This window comes from Mustelus asterias, chromosome 8, assembly GCF_964213995.1.
Source record: "Mustelus asterias chromosome 8, sMusAst1.hap1.1, whole genome shotgun sequence".
Lineage (NCBI taxonomy): Eukaryota > Metazoa > Chordata > Chondrichthyes > Carcharhiniformes > Triakidae > Mustelus > Mustelus asterias.
The window spans coordinates 17,591,787-17,610,420 of NC_135808.1; the positions used below are offsets into that span (position 1 = coordinate 17,591,787).

Below are 18,634 nucleotides of genomic sequence, written 5' to 3' on the forward strand. Positions count from 1 at the left end.
ACCCGAACAGGCGCTGGGGTGTGGCGACTAGGGGATTTTCACAGTAACTTCATTGCAGTGTTAATGTAAACCTAATTGTGACACTAATAAATAAACTGAAAGAATAGTCAGTAAATTAAGTAAATGGGGCGGGGGGAGAGCCGGGAGCCCCTGGTGAGACAAATGTGACTCTTCATATGAGCTCAAATATTCATCCAATCAGTACCCTCCACCTGTATAAACTTTTAAATTGTACAATTCACACGTTGGGAAAGGTGCTGTGTAAATGCAAATTGTTGTTGTTGTCGGGGATGGTTTGTGCAATGGGTTTTGTGGGGGGGGGGTGAGAAACCGGGGAAATGCTCGCAGGGAGGAGAGTGGGTGCACGGAGGTAGCGGGCGGGAGCTGGAGATGCTGACGTACCGTGCCCCTTTGCCGGGCTGATCTGCTCGCCAGCCAGACAGGGAGTGGTAAACTGTGCTCACACAAAAGTTGTTTGACAGCACAAGGTCTGACGTCAAAGAAGTTAAAGCACAGAGTCCGGAGCTGCTGCTTCCACGCAGCCACCACCCCCCCCCCCCCCCGCCCCCCCACCCCACTCCCCACCCCCCACCCACCCTCCCCGAACCTCCTGCCTGCTTTCCAAAAGTTTCAGTGCTCTCTGCTGGCTGGGCAAGCTTTCAGATCAGCTGGAGCAGGGAATGAGGAGGAAGCCGAGATCGCTGGATTGTGAACGAGTTGGCAGCCCAGTATGTAAAGTTGCACTTCCTCTAAAAAGAAGAGGGTGGTGCAGATACATGAATGTGTATCAGTCAGCTTTTTAAACAGCCTAATCAGCCCCCTGTCCTCCCTGTGTGTCCATGTTCTGTGAGACGTGTTCCATTTGTGATGCTAATGTAAAGGTTCGTCCTTTGGGGCAGATCTTTTCAAATCTAATTATTTCCCTTCTTGCTCTCTGGTGGTTACTGCCCTTTGACACATCGCTTAGAAAGCAAGGTGGGGCCAAGGGGAACAGGAACCAGAGACTCCCCGTAGCCATAGGTAACCGCGCACTGCAATGGGTGTCGGTGCCGCTGGGCCAGAGGAGGTCAGGGCTCTTCCTCCCGATCGCCGTGCGCCGAGACCTGCTCGAAGTTAGCCAGTACGGAGGGGGCACGAACAGGGATTACTCTCTTGTGCGATGCCGCCCACAGTTGAATAGGCGTGAGCCGCTCTACTCTCCAGCACCGAGCCTGCAGCTGTCACACCCTCTTGCCAGTGAAACGGGGGGGGGGGGGGGGGGGGGCAGAGGGGAGGGGAGGCGGGGGGGGGTGGTGTTTGGGATGGCAACCTGTCGCTGTTGCCGTTTCTGATGTTTCAGAAGCATCGGTTGGGCTGTGTCTAGAGATTGTGTTGGGGTGTATGGGATGATGTGGGGTGTGTGGGTGGGTGTTGGGGGGGCGGTGGGTGGGGGCAACGAGGTCGGGGAAGGGTGGAAGCAGCGCGAGCGATTCTGCGCTGATCCCACTCTGTTGTATGTTCCCTCGATGGACTGGACTCTCGTTACAGTCTGGCAGTGTCCCTGACCAAAGGGCGGCACCCTTTCAGAGAAAGACTTGCATTGATGTAGCAACTTTACACAAACTCGGTGGGGGGCAATGTAAAATGCTTTACAGCCAATGGAATACTTTTTGAAGAGTGGTGACTGTGGTAATTGAAAAATGCGGCAGCCAGCGAGCGCACAGCAAGATCCCACAACTCCAGAGTTGGGGCTTGAACCCAGCAGCCTGTGCTGGTTCGGAGATGGGGGTGCTTCCCCCCCTCACTGAGCCGCGGGAAAGCGTAGTCTTTAACCTGGTTGGTTCACCCGATGTGGAGTGAAAGCTCGGGACGATTTTGTCCGTCATTTGGATTCCTCCTCTGATGTGTCGCCAAATCCAGCCTTGGCTCCTCCTGCATTGAAAGGGATACGTAGGTCGGTGTTGAAATGCACACAGTGAGAGCAGGACAAAATCTCAGGTCTCCACATTCATGATGCTTGGCAATTGTTTGTTCAGCAACGTTTTTCCTCCCGTGCTCTTTCCCAGGCACCCGGGAAGGAATAGGTTTCTCCCAGCTCAGTGCTGGCTGCTCAGCTATATCCTGGTCCTGGATTCAGCCTTCCCTCTGTAGCCTGGCTTATATCGTCGTCCTATTGAAGGAGGCACTTGCCAATCTCCTTTTATCAGGCCATTGGAGGTAATCTAATACCTGTGAACAGAAGCTACTTGCTTCACAAGAGCAGGTTCTGTGGGTTAGTAGTTTGCCAGATGGTAAAATAATCTCCCTCAGACTCCAGCATCAGTTTCAGTTCCTCCTTTCTCGCTTATCTCTCCTTTCCCCTCGATGTAATTAGATCTTAAACTGGTTGCATTTCCCTAGAAACCAGTTCAAATAGTTTTGGTGTGTGCGTGTGTGATTTACCGATTTCAGTTCTCTCTCTCCTCGTGCGCTCCCACGCTGTTATGCTGTTTGTGGCTCTGTGTGTGTGTGTAAATCTCGCTGGGCATGTTTTTGATTGTGTGTGTGCAAGTGTGTGTCGCTAGATGTGTTTTTGGTCAGTGAGTATGTGCACGAACCTAGGAATATTTTTAATTCCATGTGCCTGGCGTCGTTGGGTATCTTTTTAGTTTATTTATCGATGTGAGTGTACCTAGGTGTGCGTGTGTGGCGCTGTGTGTGTGTGTGGCGCTGTGTGTGTGTAGCGCTGTGTGTGTGTGTGTAGCGCTGTGTGTGTGTGTGTAGCGCTGTGTGTGTATGTGTAGTGCTGTGTGTGTGTGTGTAGCGCTGTGTGTGTGTGTGTAGCGCTGTGTGTGTGTGTGTAGCGCTGTGTGTGTGTGTGTAGCGCTGTGTGTGTGTGTAGCGCTGTGTGTGTGTGTAGCGCTGTGTGCGTGTGTAGCGCTGTGCGTGTGTGGCGCTGTGTGTGTGTGGCGCTGTGTGTGTGTAGCGCTGTGTGTGTGTAGCGCTGTGTGTGTGTGTGTAGCGCTGTGTGTGTGTGTGTAGCGCTGTGTGTGTGTGTGTGTAGCGCTGTGTGTGTGTGTGTAGCGCTGTGTGTGTGTGTGTGGCGCTGTGTGTGTGTGTGTGGCGCTGTGTGTGTGTGTGTGGCGCTGTGTGTGTGTGGCGCTGTGTGTGTGTGTGGCGCTGTGTGTGTGTGTGGCGCGCTGTGTGTGTGTGGCGCGCTGTGTGTGTGTGGCGCGCTGTGTGTGTGTGTGGCGCTGTGTGTGTGTGTGGCGCTGTGTGTGTGTGTGGCGCTGTGTGTGTGTGTGGCGCTGTGTGTGTGTGTGGCGCTGTGTGTGTGTGTGGCGCTGTGTGTGTGTGTGGCGCTGTGTGTGTGTGTGGCGCTGTGTGTGTGTGTGGCGCTGTGTGTGTGTGGCGCTGTGTGTGTGTGTGGCGCTGTGTGTGTGTGTGGCGCTGTGTGTGTGTGTGGCGCTGTGTGTGTGTGTGGCGCTGTGTGTGTGTGTGGCGCTGTGTGTGTGTGTGGCGCTGTGTGTGTGTGTGGCGCTGTGTGTGTGTGTGGCGCTGTGTGTGTGTGTGGCGCTGTGTGTGTGTGTGGCGCTGTGTGTGTGTGTGGCGCTGTGTGTGTGTGTGGCGCTGTGTGTGTGTGTGGCGCTGTGTGTGTGTGTGGCGCTGTGTGTGTGTGTGTGTGTGGCGCTGTGTGTGTGTGTGTGTGGCGCTGTGTGTGTGTGTGTGTGGCGCTGTGTGTGTGTGGCGCTGTGTGTGTGTGGCGCGCTGTGTGTGTGTGTGGCGCGCTGTGTGTGTGTGTGGCGCGCTGTGTGTGTGTGTGGCGCGCTGTGTGTGTGTGTGTGGCGCGCTGTGTGTGTGTGTGGCGCGCTGTGTGTGTGTGTGGCGCGCTGTGTGTGTGTGTGGCGCTGTGTGTGTGTGTGGCGCTGTGTGTGTGTGGCGCTGTGTGTGTGTGTGGCGCTGTGTGTGTGTGTGGCGCTGTGTGTGTGTGTGGCGCTGTGTGTGTGTGTGGCGCTGTGTGTGTGTGTGGCGCTGTGTGTGTGTGTGGCGCTGTGTGTGTGTGTGGCGCTGTGTGTGTGTGTGGCGCTGTGTGTGTGTGTGGCGCTGTGTGTGTGTGTGGCGCTGTGTGTGTGTGTGGCGCTGTGTGTGTGTGTGGCGCTGTGTGTGTGTGTGGCGCTGTGTGTGTGTGTGTGTGTGGCGCTGTGTGTGTGTGTGTGTGGCGCTGTGTGTGTGTGTGTGTGGCGCTGTGTGTGTGTGGCGCTGTGTGTGTGTGGCGCGCTGTGTGTGTGTGTGGCGCGCTGTGTGTGTGTGTGGCGCGCTGTGTGTGTGTGTGGCGCGCTGTGTGTGTGTGTGTGGCGCGCTGTGTGTGTGTGTGGCGCGCTGTGTGTGTGTGTGGCGCGCTGTGTGTGTGTGTGGCGCGCTGTGTGTGTGTGTGGCGCGCTGTGTGTGTGTGTGGCGCGCTGTGTGTGTGTGTGGCGCGCTGTGTGTGTGTGTGGCGCGCTGTGTGTGTGTGTGGCGCGCTGTGTGTGTGTGTGGCGCGCTGTGTGTGTGTGTGTGGCGCGCTGTGTGTGTGTGTGTGGCGCGCTGTGTGTGTGTGTGTGTGGCGCGCTGTGTGTGTGTGTGTGGCGCGCTGTGTGTGTGTGTGGGGCGCGCTGTGTGTGTGTGTGGGGCGCGCTGTGTGTGTGTGTGGGGCGCGCTGTGTGTGTGTGTGGGGCGCGCTGTGTGTGTGTGTGGGGCGCGCTGTGTGTGTGTGTGGGGCGCGCTGTGTGTGTGTGTGGGGCGCGCTGTGTGTGTGTGTGGGGCGCGCTGTGTGTGTGTGTGGGGCGCGCTGTGTGTGTGTGTGGGGCGCGCTGTGTGTGTGTGTGGGGCGCGCTGTGTGTGTGTGTGGGGCGCGCTGTGTGTGTGTGTGTGGGGCGCGCTGTGTGTGTGTGTGGGGCGCGCTGTGTGTGTGTGTGGGGCGCGCTGTGTGTGTGTGTGGGGCGCGCTGTGTGTGGCGCGCTGTGTGTGTGTGTGTGTGGCGCGCTGTGTGTGTGTGTGTGGCGCGCTGTGTGTGTGTGTGTGTGGCGCGCTGTGTGTGTGTGTGTGTGGCGCGCTGTGTGTGTGTGTGTGTGGCGCGCTGTGTGTGTGTGTGTGGGGCGCGCTGTGTGTGTGTGTGTGGCGCGCTGTGTGTGTGTGTGTGGCGCGCTGTGTGTGTGTGTGGCGCGCTGTGTGTGTGTGTGGCGCGCTGTGTGTGTGTGTGGCGCGCTGTGTGTGTGTGTGGCGCGCTGTGTGTGTGTGTGGCGCGCTGTGTGTGTGTGTGTGGCGCGCTGTGTGTGTGCCAGGCACTGGATGTGTTTTAGGTTCTGTATTGGTATGTGTGGGGCACTGGGTGTTTTTATGTATGTGTGTGTGTGGGGCACTGGGGGTGTGTGTGTGTGGCACTGGGTGTGTGTGTGTGGCACTGGGTGTGTGTGGCACTGGGTGTGTGTGTCTGGGTGTGTGGCACTGTGTGTCTGGGTGTGTGGCACTGTGTCTGGGTGTGTGTGTGACACTGGGTGTGTGTGTGGATGGGTGTGGCACTGGGTGTGCGTGTATGTGGCACTGGGTGGGTGTGTGTGTGTGTGGCACTGGGTGTGTGTGTGGGGCACTGGGTGGGTGTGTGTGTGGCACTGGGTGGGTGGGTGTGGCACTGGGTGTGTTTTAGGTTCTATGCATTGATTCCTGTCTCTGGGAATGTTTTTGGTCTTGTGTCTGTATTCCGCTTCTAATCGCCTCGTGATGCTCCACGGTTCAGAACATTTGGCACAGTCTGTCACGGAACACTGCTACTGAGGATTGGCTGTTGGGACCAGAGCTTCTCTGTAGCAAGACAGTGGCCACTGTGGGCTGTGATTGTGTTTTAGACTCTAGTGCCAGTTATATTCCCTCGGTTTAGCCTTGTTGAAAGTGTTGAGTTGCGTTCTTGCAGCACCTTTCATGACCTCCAGTTCCTCCAAAGTATTTTATGGCCAACTAAGTAGTTTTATGGATGTGAGGGAATGGGCGGCACAGCAGTGGCACTGTTGTCTTGCAGCATCAGGGACCCGGTTTGGGTCACTGTCTGTGTGGAGTCTGCGCATTTCTTCCTGTTTCTCCGTGGGTTTCCTCCGGGTGCTCCAGTTTCTTCCAACTGTCCAAAGGTGTGTTGGCCGTGCTGCATTGCCCCTTGGTGTCCCAGGATGCGTAGGTTAGAGGGGTTAGCAGGGTAAATATGTGGGGTTACGAGGATAGGGCCTGGGTGGGATTGTTGTCAGTGCAGGCTCGATGGGCCGAATGGCCTCTTTCTGCACTGTAGGGAATCTATGATTCTAAAATGTAGTCAGTATTGTTATGTAGGAAATATGGCAGCAAGCAGAGCAAACTCCCTCAAACAGCAATAACCACCATTAATCTATCTTACTGATGTTGGTTAAGGGATAGATTTCGGACACTGAACTGGGGAGCACTCTTCAAAATAGCGCTGTGTCCAGGTGTCAGTGGGAGAGCATTTTGGGGGGTAAGTGATCATTGTATCATAAGGTTTAAGGCTGGACATGGAACAATCCCAAGCAAGAATAATTAACTGGAGAAAAGCCAATTTCAATGGGGTAAGAAAGGATCTGGGCTGAATAAATTGGTGCCAAAGGGTTGCAGCAAGAATGCTAGCTGAACAAGGGGCTTTGAAAGTTTTAAAGTTTATTCATTCGTGTCACAAGTAGGCTTACATTAACACTGCAATGAAATTAGAGAGCGTGTGCCACCGTGCCACCCAAAACCCATGGTTTTAGGTTGAACGTGTCCAGAAAATCTCACCCTCTGTATCTAAAGGTGATTCATTTTGGTAGGACTAATTTAAATGCGGATTACAGGGTCAAAGGTTGGGTTCTGAAGACTGTGGAGGAACAGAGAGATCTTGGGGTCCATATCCACAGATCTCTAAAGGTGGCCACTCAAGTGGATAGAGCTGTGAAGAAGGCATATAGTGTGTTAGCTTTTATTAACAGGGGGTTGGAGTTCAAGAGTCGTGGGGTTATGCTACAACTGTACAGGACCTTGGTGAGACCACATTTGGAATATTGTGTGCAGTTCTGGTCACCTCACTATAAGAAGGATGTGGAAGCGCTGGAAAGATTGCAGAGGAGATTTACCAGGATGCTGCCTGGTTTGGAGGGTAGGTCTTATGAGGAAAGGTTGAGGGAGCTAGGGCTGTTCTCTCTGGAGCGGAGGAGGCTGAGGGGAGACTTAATAGAGGTTTATAAAATGATGAAGGGGATAGATAGAGTGAACGTTCAAAGACTATTTCCTCGGGTGGATGGAGCTATTACAAGGGGGCATAACTATAGGGTTCGTGGTGGGAGATATAGGAAGGATATCAGAGGTAGGTTCTTTACGCAGAGAGTGGTTGGGGTGTGGAATGGACTGCCTACAGTGATAGTGGAGTCAGACACTTTAGGAACATTTAAGCGGTTATTGGATAGGCACATGGAGCACACCAGGATGATAGGGAGTGGAATAGCTTGATCGTGGTTTCAGATAAAGCTCGGCACAACATCGTGGGCCGAAGGGCCTGTTCTGTGCTGTACTGTTCTATGTTTCTATGTTCTAAATGCGCGTAGCTTTCATAACAAAGTAAATAGAATCTCTACAGTGCGGAAGGAGCTCATTCGGTCCATCAAGTCTGCAGCAACCCTCTGACAGAGCACCTTACCCAGGACCACCCCACCGCCCTATCCCCGTAACCCTGCACATTTACTATGGCTAATCCACATAACCTACACACCTTTGGACCCTAAGGAGCAATTTAGGATAAAGCATACAAGAAAAATATTGGGTACTTGTTAAAAAAGGGACAGCAATTATCATGGTGATTTTAATTTACATATAAACGTTTAAAAAATCAGACTGCTAGTAGTGACCCAATGAGGAGTTTATAGAAAGCTTTCAAGATAGTTTCTTAGAGCAGTATGTTCTGGAACCAACCAGAGAGCAGGTTATATTAGACTTGATATTGTATAACGTGGCAGGATTAATTAATGACCTCAGATAAAGGCACCCCTAGCAGAGACCACAGTATGATTGAATTTTGTATCCAATTTGAAAGGGAGAAAAGTGGGTCTAAGACTAGTAGTTTAAACTTAAACAAGAGCAACTATGTGGGCATGAAAGCTGAGCTTGCTGAAGTGAACTGGGATACTGGGCTAAGGGGTAAATCAGTAGGCAAGCAGTGACAGACATTTAAGGGATTTCAGAATAAGTATATTCCGACTATAAAGAGAGGACCCACCATCCGTGGTTAACTAAAGAAGTTAAGGAAGGCACCAGATTTAAGGAAATAGCATATAAGTGCACAAAAAGTGGCATGTCAGATGATTGGACAGAATATAAAGCATAGCAGAGAATGATGAAAGGGTTACTCTAATTTCTTCTCCCGATTTGTGTGTGGAAGCTAGCACAAAATGTAAAAACGGAGAGCAAGAGTTTCTACAGGTATTCAAACAGGAAAAAGGGTAAGTAAAATGAGTGTTGGTCCTTTAGAGAGTAACAATGGGGAGTTAATAGGTAATAAGGAAGTGGCGGATGTAATAACCAAATATTTTGCATCTCTTCACTGGAGAGGATACAAAAACATTCCAGTAAAAGCTATGAATCAAGAGGTGAAAGGAAGATTTGATTTGATTTATTATTGTCACTTATTATTATACAGTGAAAAGTATTGTTCCTTGCGCGCTATACAGATAAAGCATAGCGTTCATAGAGAGGAGAGAGTGCAGAATGTAGTGTTACAACCATAGCTCGGGTGCAGAGAAAGATCAACTTAGTGCGAGGCAGGTCCATTCAAAAGTCCAATGGCAGCAGGGAAGAAGCTGTTCTTGAGTCGGTTGGTACGTGACCTCAGATTTTTGTATCTTTTTCCCGACGGAAGAAGGAGGAAGAGATTATGTCTGGGGTACGTGGGATCCTTAATTATGCTGGCTGCTTTTTCGAGGCAGCGGGAAGTGTAGACAGAGTCAATGGATGGGAGGCTGGTTTGCGTGATGGATTGGGCTACATTCACGACCTTTAATAGTTTCTTGTGGTCTTGGGCAGAGCAAGAGCCATACCAAGCTGTGATACAACTAGAAAGAATGTTTTCTATGGTGCATCTGTAAAAGTTGGTGAGAGTTGTAGCGGACATGCCAAATTTCCTTAGTCTTCTGAGAAAGTAGAGGCGTTGGTGGGCTTTCTTAATTATAGTGTCGGCATGGGGGGACCAGGACGTGTTGTTGGTGATCTGGACACCTAAAAACTTGAAGCTCTCGACCATTTCTACTTTGTCCCCACTCAGGTTGTGGTACTGAGCAAACTGATGGAGCTGAGGGTTTATCCGGGTTCATTAGGACCCGAATAAACCCTAGGGTCTTAAAAGAGGTGGCTAATGAGGTAGTAGATGCGTTGGTGTTAATTTTCCAAAGTTCGTTAGATTCTGGAGAGGTTCCATCTGATTGAAAACTATGAAATATAACCCCTGTATTCAAGAAGGGAAGGGGGCAGGAAACTAGAGGCTAATTAACTTGACATCTCTCATGGGTAATGTGTTAGAATCAATCGTTAAGGAGGTTATAGTTGGGCACTTAGAGAAAAGCAAGGTGATCAGGAAGAGTCAACATGATTTTGTAAAAGGGAAAACATGTTTAACCAATTTATTGGCGTTCTTTGAAGGAGCATCATGCACTGTGGATAAAGGGGAGCCTGAAAAACTGATGTATTTGGATTTCCAGAAGACATTTTATAAGGGGCCACAGCAAAGTTAATTGCAGAAAATAAAATAACATAGGGTTAGGTTAGGTTAGGTTGGGTGCATTGACCCGAACAGGCGCCAGAGTGTGGCGACTAGGGGAATTTCACAGTAACTTCATTGCAGTGTTAATGTAAGCCTTACTTGTGACGAATAAATAAACTTTAAAGTTTTTTAACTTTAGCATGAAAAATAGATTAACTGGCTGGTAGAAAACTGAGAGTATGCACAAATGGGTCTTTTTTTTCTCATTGGCGGAATATAACGAGTGGAGTCCTGCAGGGGTCTGTGCTGGGGCCTCAATGTTTTACAATATTTATTGATGAATTAGTTGAGGGGAGTGAAGGTATTGTAGCTAACATTGCAGACGACACAAAGATCAGGGGGAAAGTGAAGAGGACATAAGGAGCTTGCAAAAGGATACAGGCTATGTTGAGTGAATGGGCAAATGGAGTATAATGCGGGATAATGTGAAGTTCTTCATTTTAGCAGGAAGAATTAAAAAGCAGAATGTTACTTAAATGGAGAACAACTGCAGAATGCTGAGGTCATAGGGGTTTACAGCATAGAAACAGGCCCTTTGGCCCAACTTGTCCATGCCGTCCAGTTTTTACCATTAAGCTTGTCCCAATTGCCCATATTTGGCCCATATCCCTCTATACCCATCTTACCCATGTAATTGTTTAAATGCTTTTTAAAAGCCAAAATTGTACCCGCCTCTACCACTGCCTCTGGCAGCTTGTTCCAGACACTCACCACCCTCTGAGTGAAAAAATTGCCCCTCTGGACCCTTTTGTATCTCTCCCCCTCACCTTAAACCTATGCCCTTTTGTTTTCAACTCCCCTACCTTTGGGAAAAGATGTTGACTATCTAGCTGATTTATGCCCCTCATTATTTTATAGACTATTTTATTTTAAGATCACCCCTCAGCCTTCTACACTCCAGGGAAAAAGGTAGAGGAATCTAGGTGTTCTTGTGCATGAGTCACAAAAAGCTAATGCAGGTACGGCAAGTAATTAAGAAGACTAATGAAATGCTATCCTTCGTTACAAGTGGAAATGAACATAAAAGTAAGGATGTTATGCTTCAGTTATACAGGGCATTGGTGAGACCACATCACGAATACTGTGTATAGTTTTGGTCTCCCTATTTAAGGAAGGGTATAAATGTGTTGGAGGGGGGTTCAGAGGAGGATTACTAGACTGATACCTGGAATGAGCGGGTTGTCTTATGAGGAAAGGTTGCACAGACTGGGCTTGTTTCCACTGGAGTTTAGAAGAGTGAGGGGGTGACTTGATTGAAGTGTAAGATCCTGAACGATTTTGACAAGATGGAGGTGGAAAGGATGTTTCCTCTTGTGGGTGAGTCCAGAACCAGGGGAACTGTTTTAAAATTGGGGTCACCCTTTTAGGACAGAGATGAAGAGAATTATTTTCTCTTAGTGTTGTGCGACTTTGGAACTCTGCCACAGAAGGCAGTGGAGGTGGGGTCACTGAATATTTTTAAGACGGAGGTAGATGGAATCTTGTTAGGCAAGGAGATCAAATTTTGTCAGGGATGGATGGGAATGTAGAACTGGAAACTCAAACAGATCAGCCACGACCTTATCAAATGGCAGAGCTGGCTTGAGGGGCTGAATGGCCTACTCCTTTTTCATATGTAAGTCAGTCAGGAGTGTGATGGGATACTCTCCACTCACCCGAATAACACTCAAGAAGCTGAACACCATCCAGGAAAAAGCAGCCTACTTGATGGCACCCAATCCACCACTTTCAGCATTCACTCCCTACAGCCCCTTCCAAATCCACGATCTCTACCACCGAGAAGGAAAAGGATAGCGTCCACACGGGAACATCACCTGGAGCTTCTCCTTCCTGTCACCTACCATCCTGACCTGGAAGTATACTGCCGTTCCTTCACTGTCAATGGGTCCAAATTTTGAAGCTCCCTCACTCACAGAACTGAGTATTTGTTACACTCTGCATGATTCAAGAACGAGGCTCATCATCACCTTTGCAATAACAGTTAGGGATGGGCAGCACCCTCCCCTGCCCCCATCCCATGAAAGGATTAAAAGAAACTCCTTTAGCTCCCCAAGATCTCCGCACTCCTCGAATTCCAGCCTCTTGAGCATCCCCGATTTTAATCATTCCACCATTGTGCCTTCAGCTACCTGGACCCTAAACTCTCTCATTCCCTCCGTGTACCTCTGCCTCGCAACCTCACTCCCCTCATTTAAGACGCAACTTAAAACATAGGCTCTCTGACCAATTTGATCTAATATTTGGGAACCAAATGTAACATTTCCAAGTTTGCTGATGACACAGAACTGGGCAGAATTATGAGGAGGATGCAAAGAAGCTTCAAGGTGATTGAGGCAAGTTGAGTAAGTGGGCAAACACACGGCAGATGCAGTACAACATGACTAAATGTGAAGTTATACACTTTGGTGTGAAAAACAGAAAGGAAGAGTGTTATTTAGATGCTGATATATTGGGAAGTGTGGATGACAAAGGGATCTGGGTGTCCTTGTACACCAGTCAATGATAGTGGAGAGGTGGGTGCAGCAAGCAGTTAGGAAGGCAAATGCTATGTTGGCCTCATTGCAAGGGGATGAGTTCAGAAGTAGGGATGTCTTGCTGCATTTATACAGGGCCTTGGTGAGACCACACCTGGAGCGTTGTGTGCAGTTTTTGGTGTCCCTACCTAAGAAAGGGTGCTCTTGCCATAGAGGGAGTGCCGGGGAGGTTCACTGGGCTGATACCAGGGTTGGTGGGACTGAGGAGAGATTGGTTCGACAGGGTCTAAATTCCCTGGAGTTTCGAAGGATGAGAGGAGATCTGATTGAAAAATATAAAATTCTAACAGAGCTGGACAGACTGGGTGCAGGGGGGATGCTTCCCTGGTTGGGGAATCTAGAACCAGGGGTCACAGTCTCAGGATACGGGGGAGACCATTTAGGACTGCGATGAGGAAACGTTTCTTCACTCGGAGGGTGGCGAATCTGTGGAATTTTCTACCACAGAAGGCCAGGGAGGCCAAGTCACTGAATGTATTCAACAAAGAGATAGATAATATTTTAGGGATACAAGGGGTATGGGGCAAAAGCGGGAATATGGCATTGAGATAGAGGGTGAGCCATGATCCTATTGAATAGCTGAGCAGGCTCGAAGGCTCCGTAACCCTGCGCATTTACCATGGCTAATCCACTTAACCTGCACATCTTTGGGCACTAAGGGGCAATTTGGCATGGTGGAGACCAAAACTGACAGGTGACTGGAAACCAGGGGCCACGCTTGCAGACTGAACGTTCTGCAAAGCAGTCACCCAGTCTGCGTTGTTCGGCCTCCCTGATGGAGAGGAGACCACATCGTGAGCAACAAGTGAAAGAGCTACAAGTATATTGCTGCATCACTTGGATAGGGGTCTTGGATGGTGAGAAGGAGGTGAGAAGGAGGTAAAAGGGTGGGTGCTGTATCTCCTGTGCTGGCATGGAAAGGTGCAGTAGGAAAGGGAGGGTGTGTTAGGGGCAACTGTAAATACAAGTTATTGTTTTTGGGTGCATTACCTGTCTGAGAGGCGGATGTGACACAGAGTTCCCCCGTGTTGTGAGGCTCTACATCTGCAAGTAAGGCTGCGGGTGGTGTACTGTGCCCACACTGAGAGTTGTATGAGTCAGAGCTTTTGGAATTAAACAAGGGAAGCAGCTGGCTAGTCCCTGGGTGAAGTGAGAAAGGGTTGGGAAATGATGCAGAACAGCTGTGATCAGCGAGAGAGGCCAGTCACCCTTGGAGGCCCCGTTCGAGGGCAGCACTCGCACTTCAACTGCATTTTCCTGAGAAAATTCACTGGGACGACTCTAAAGAAAACAGGGGAATGAGCCCCCTACCGCACCCCCCCCCCCCCCCCCTCTCCCCCAACAACTCCTAGCAGAGGTTGTGTGATTGCTAATATCTTGCTGGCTATGTAGGCGATGTTCTGGGCAGGAGAGTTCTTCTGTAAAAAGTCCACGTCTGCTCTGAGATGGGTGGGTGAGTGGCACGAAATGGGGTCAGACTGACCTGAGTATTGATGGGCAGAGTGGGAGAGACGTGAGTCTCGTGGGCAGGATCAGACTGGCCTGAGTATTGATGGGCAGAGTGAGAGAGACGTACTGGTGGGCAGGGTCAGACTGACCTGAGTGTTGCTGAGGACTTGGACAGATGTGAGTATTGACGCAGGCTCAGATGGATATGGGGTTTCCAAATCCTAGTTGGACGTTTCCCTTGGACATTTGATCACCTGAGCTTGTGCACAGTGGTTAGCGCTGCTGCCTCACAGCGCCAGGGACCCGGGTTCGATTCCAACCTTGGTTGATTGTCTTGTGTGGAGTTTGCACATTCTCCCTGTGTCTGCGTGGGTTTCCTCCGGGTGCTCCAGTTTCCCCTCTCAGCCCAAAGATGTGAAGGTTAGGTGGATTGGCCATGCTCTTACTGTCCAAGAATCTGTAGGTTGGGTGGATAAGCCATGGTATATGTGCGGGGTTATAGGGATAGGGCAGGGAGAGGGCCTGGGTAAGATGCTCTTTTGGAGAGTCGGTATAGACTAGATGGGTTGAATGGCTTCTTTCTGCACTGTTGGGATTTCCATGGTTCTCTCACTGCCCAACTCAGTCAAACAGCAGTTTTTCCTGATGAAAGGGTAGAGGCAGGATGGGTGAGTTGGGTGGTAGAGGCCTAGAGGCTGCTGCTACCCAAGACCTTGGCGATGGCTTCTGCCAACTGCCTGACTTGCAGTCACCTTGTTTCTGTATCCAACCGAACTATCAGTCTGGAACCGGCCTGGATGTTCCTCCTTCCACATCAGCCTGGTCAGTCCTTTGTGCATTACTATAGGTCAGGGGAGAGGCGGAGAGGTTTAGCCAAATAATTCCCGACCTTCAGGCCTAGATGGCTGAAGGCGGAGCCGCCAAAGGTGAGGCGGAGGAAGTGGGGTTGGTTTGCTGAAGACATTCCCATGGGTTTACTGTCTCTGAAGGCTCCAGGTTTCTCCCTTCCCTCCCTCCCTGTACTTCCCCACTCTCCCTGTACGGGCTGTTCCCTGGATTGTGCAGTTGTTTGTTTGAAATGCGTGCGTCTGCCTTGTGAAAACAGCTATCAGGGAGAGCCATCAGTTGCAGACTGGTTGTTGTGGTTCAAGAAAGGAACTCATCGAATGAATTACAGACAGCAGAAAACTTGCTGTGAAATGACTGGGTCTGGTCTTGGTATACCCCGCGGCGGCCTCTGCTCACTGATCTATTAACCCCATCACTGCACGTGCACTGAATCTATTGTTCCTCCTCCACTGACGCCATCTATATAGCTACCCCACTTGCTTGTTCCCCTGTCTCAGCCTTTCTCCAACACAGAGCTCAGTCCACCCATGTTAACCCTGTCACTGCCACTTGCGTGTAGCATGCTCCTACTGAAACTTAGTCCTCTACCTCCCATGTTCACTGACTGCAAGCTGGTACAATTGGTTAGAAGATGACTTATCCTTGCCCCCATTTTTCAAGTGTGTTGCAGGATTTCTGTGGAAGGGGAATTAACCTGTTGCTGTTTTTGCGTTTAAATTGCAAGCAAGTGTGTGCGTTCCTTATCGACATTCCCAAGCTAGGTGCAGAGTAAAAGTACCCGTGACATAGTCCTATCAAGCCTTCCCAGATTAAACACAGAGCCAGCTCCACAGAGTCCCTGCAATGCAGAAGCAGGCCATTTGGCCCATTGAGTCTGCACCAACCCTCCAAAACAGGATCTCACCCAGGCACTCCCTCCCCCCCGCCCATTCCCTGTAAACTCTCACATTTCCCATGGCTAATCCATCTAAACTACACATCTTGGAACACTAAGAGGGCAATTTAACATAGCCAATCCACCTCACCCCCATATCTTTGGACTGTGGGAGGAAACCGGAGCAGACACGGGGTGAACGTGCAAACTCCGCACAGTCACCGAGGGCCAGAATTGAACCCAGGCCCCTGGCGCTGTGAGACAGCAGTGCTAACCATTGTGCCGTCCCAGGCATTAACGTGGGGTCTTGGGAACAGGAGGTCATTCAGCTCCTCAAGCCTGTCCTGCCTTTCAGTTAGATCATGCTGGTCTGCACCCTGCCTTTGTTTCATTTGCCCTGATACCCTCCCCAATAAAAATCCTTCAGCCGCAGCCTTGAAGGATTTCAGTGACCCAGAATCCACAGCTTTTTGGGAGCGAGAGAGAAAGTGTTATAGATTTTCACAACTGTGTGTGCGGAACAAGATTTTCCTCATTTCCCTTCAAAATGCGTTTGCTGTAAGTTTTAAAAAGTTCTGTCCCTCCCCCCCAAGGCCAGTACATTCCTTGGGAGAAGCAGTGCCCAGAACTCATCGCAGCACTCCAGATGGGCTCTGCCAAGACTGCATACAACTGAAGCAGAAACCGCCCTCCCTTTGTATTGCAGGCCCTCTTGTGAGGGAGACTAATTTTTGGATCATTTTATCCCTAATGTCCTCCTTATCCTTCGGGTACCATGTCCTAGGAGGGTGTTGGTGACCATTGGTTGGTCCATAATGGTGAATTGACAAAGTACTGCAGTGGGGTACTTTCTGCAGTGTGTCTGACCAGGAAACCGTCCTGGCTCTTTGCCGCCTGCCATCAGGTGCATTGGAATGATTCACTTGTTGATAATCGACAAGCTTGGCCACGTTATGGACGCACCTTCTGTGGTCGTCAAGTCCTGAGGCAGGACTCGAACGTAGAGCTTCTCGGACTACCCACTGCGCCACAGGACCTGCTTTGCCAGTGTACTAGCTCTCAAAATCATACAGTGCAGTAGGAAGCCATTCAGCCCATTGAGCCTGCACCGACAACAATCCCACCCAGGCCCTATCCCCGTAACCCCATGCATTTACCTTGCTAATCCCCCTGACACTAAGGGGCAATTTAGCACGGCCAATCCACCTAATCTACATATGTTTGGAGTGTGGGAGGAAACCGGAGCACCTGGAGGAAATCCACGCTGACGCGGGGAGAACGTGCAGACTCCACACAGTCACCTGAAGCCGGAATTGAACCCGGGTCCCTGACACTGTGAGGCAGCAGTGCTAACCACTGTGCTGCCCATTGCCGCTCTTGTTGGTACGTAGATGCCCAAATTCCTTTTGCCCCTCCATGACGCCTTGTCCCCTTGATACGAAGAAAAATCTTCTGAAAAGAGGTGGGGATGTAAGGCAGAAATTCAGGGAGTTAGGGTGGAAGCTTAGAGCTAGAACAAACAGAGTTGTTATCGCTGGTTTGTTACCCGTGCCACGTGCTAGCGAGGAGAGGAATAGGGAGAGAGAGCAGTTGAACATGTGGCTACAGGGATGGTGCAGGAGGGAGGGATTCAGATACCTGGATAATTGGGGCACATTCTGGGGTAGGTGGGACCTCTACAAACGGGATGGTCTACACCTGAACCAGAGGGGTACCAATATCCTGGGGGGAAATTTGCTAAAGCTCTTCAGGAGGGTTTAAACTAATTCAGCAGGGGGATGGGAACCTGAATTGTAGCTCCAGTGTACAGGAGGTTGAGAGTAGTGAGGTCATGAATAAGGTTTCAAGGTCGCAGGAGTGTACCGGCAAGCAGGAAGGTGGTTTGAAGTGTGTCTACTTCAACGCCAGGAGCATCCGGAATAAGGTGGGTGAACTTGCAGCATGGGCTGGTACCTGGGATTTCGATGTTGTGGCCATTTCAGAGACATGGATAGAGCAGGGACGGGAATGGTTGTTGCAGGTTCTGGGGTTTAGATGTTTCAGTAAGATCAGGGAAGGTGGTAAAAGAGGGGGAGGTGTGGCATTGTTAGTCAAGGACAGTATTACAGTGGCAGAAAGGACATTTGATGAGGACTTGTCCACTGAGGTAGTATGGGCTGAGGTTAGAAACAGCAAAGGAGGGGTCACCCTGTTGGGAGTTTTCTATAAGTCTCCGAAACGTTCCAGAGATGTAGAGGAAAGGATTGCAAAGATGATTCTGGATAGAAGCGAAAGTAATGGTAGTTGTTATGGGGGACTTTAACTTTACAAATATTGACTGGAAAAGCTATAGTTCGAGTACTTTAAATGGGTCAGTTTTTGTCCAATGTGTGCAGGAGGGTTTCCTGACACGTATGTAGATAGGCCAACAAGAGGCGAGGCCACATTGGATTTGGTACTGGGTAATGAACCAGGCCAGGTGTTAGATTTGGAGGTAGGTGAACACTTTGGTGATAGTGACCACAATTCGGTTACGTTTACTTTAGCGATGGAAAGGGACAGGTATATACCGCAGGGCAAGAGTTATTGCTGGGGGAAAGGAAATTATGGTGCGATTAAGCGTGATTTAGGATGCTTAGGATGTGGAAGGGAACTGTAGGGGATGGGCACAATTGAAATGTGGAGCCTGTTCAAGGAACAGCTACTGCGTGTCCTTGATAAGTATGTACCTGTCAGGCAGGGAGGAAGTGGTCGAGTGAGGGAACCGTGGTTTACTAAAGAAGTTGAATCTCTTGTGAAGAGGAAGAAGGAGACTTATGTAAAGATGAGACGTGAAGGCTCAGTTAGGGCGCTTGAGAGTTACAAGTTAGCCAGGAAGGACCTAAAGAGAGAGCTAAGAAGAGCCAGGAGGGGACATGAGAAGTCTTTGGCAGGTAGGATCAAGGAAAACCCTAAAGCTTTCTACAGGTATGACAGGAATAAAAGAATGACTAGGGTAAGATTAGGGCCAGTCAAGGACAGTAATGGGAAGTTGTGCGTGGAGTCCGAAGAGATAGGAGAGGTGCTAAAGGAATATTTTTCTTCAGTATTCACTCAGGAAAAAGACAATGTTGTCGAGGAGAATGCTGAGATATAGGCTGTTAGACTAGGCGGGATTGAGGTTCATAAGGAGGA

General features: G+C 50.1%; 1 protein-coding gene across 4 annotated transcripts in view; it reads left to right on the forward strand.

Moving 5' to 3' along the window:
• The window catches only part of LOC144496876 (alpha-1,3-mannosyl-glycoprotein 2-beta-N-acetylglucosaminyltransferase-like), a 53,861-nt gene that overhangs the window by 25,392 nt on the left and 9,835 nt on the right, over positions 1-18,634 (forward strand). Inside the window, exon 1 of one of the 4 annotated variants that reach the window (XM_078217457.1) lies at positions 608-728. The exons of the other annotated variants lie outside the window; for them this stretch is intronic. The gene's annotated coding sequence lies outside the window, so the exon portion shown is untranslated. Of the gene's footprint in view, positions 1-607; positions 729-18,634 lie in introns of those variants that run through there. 4 annotated transcript variants of the gene reach the window in all.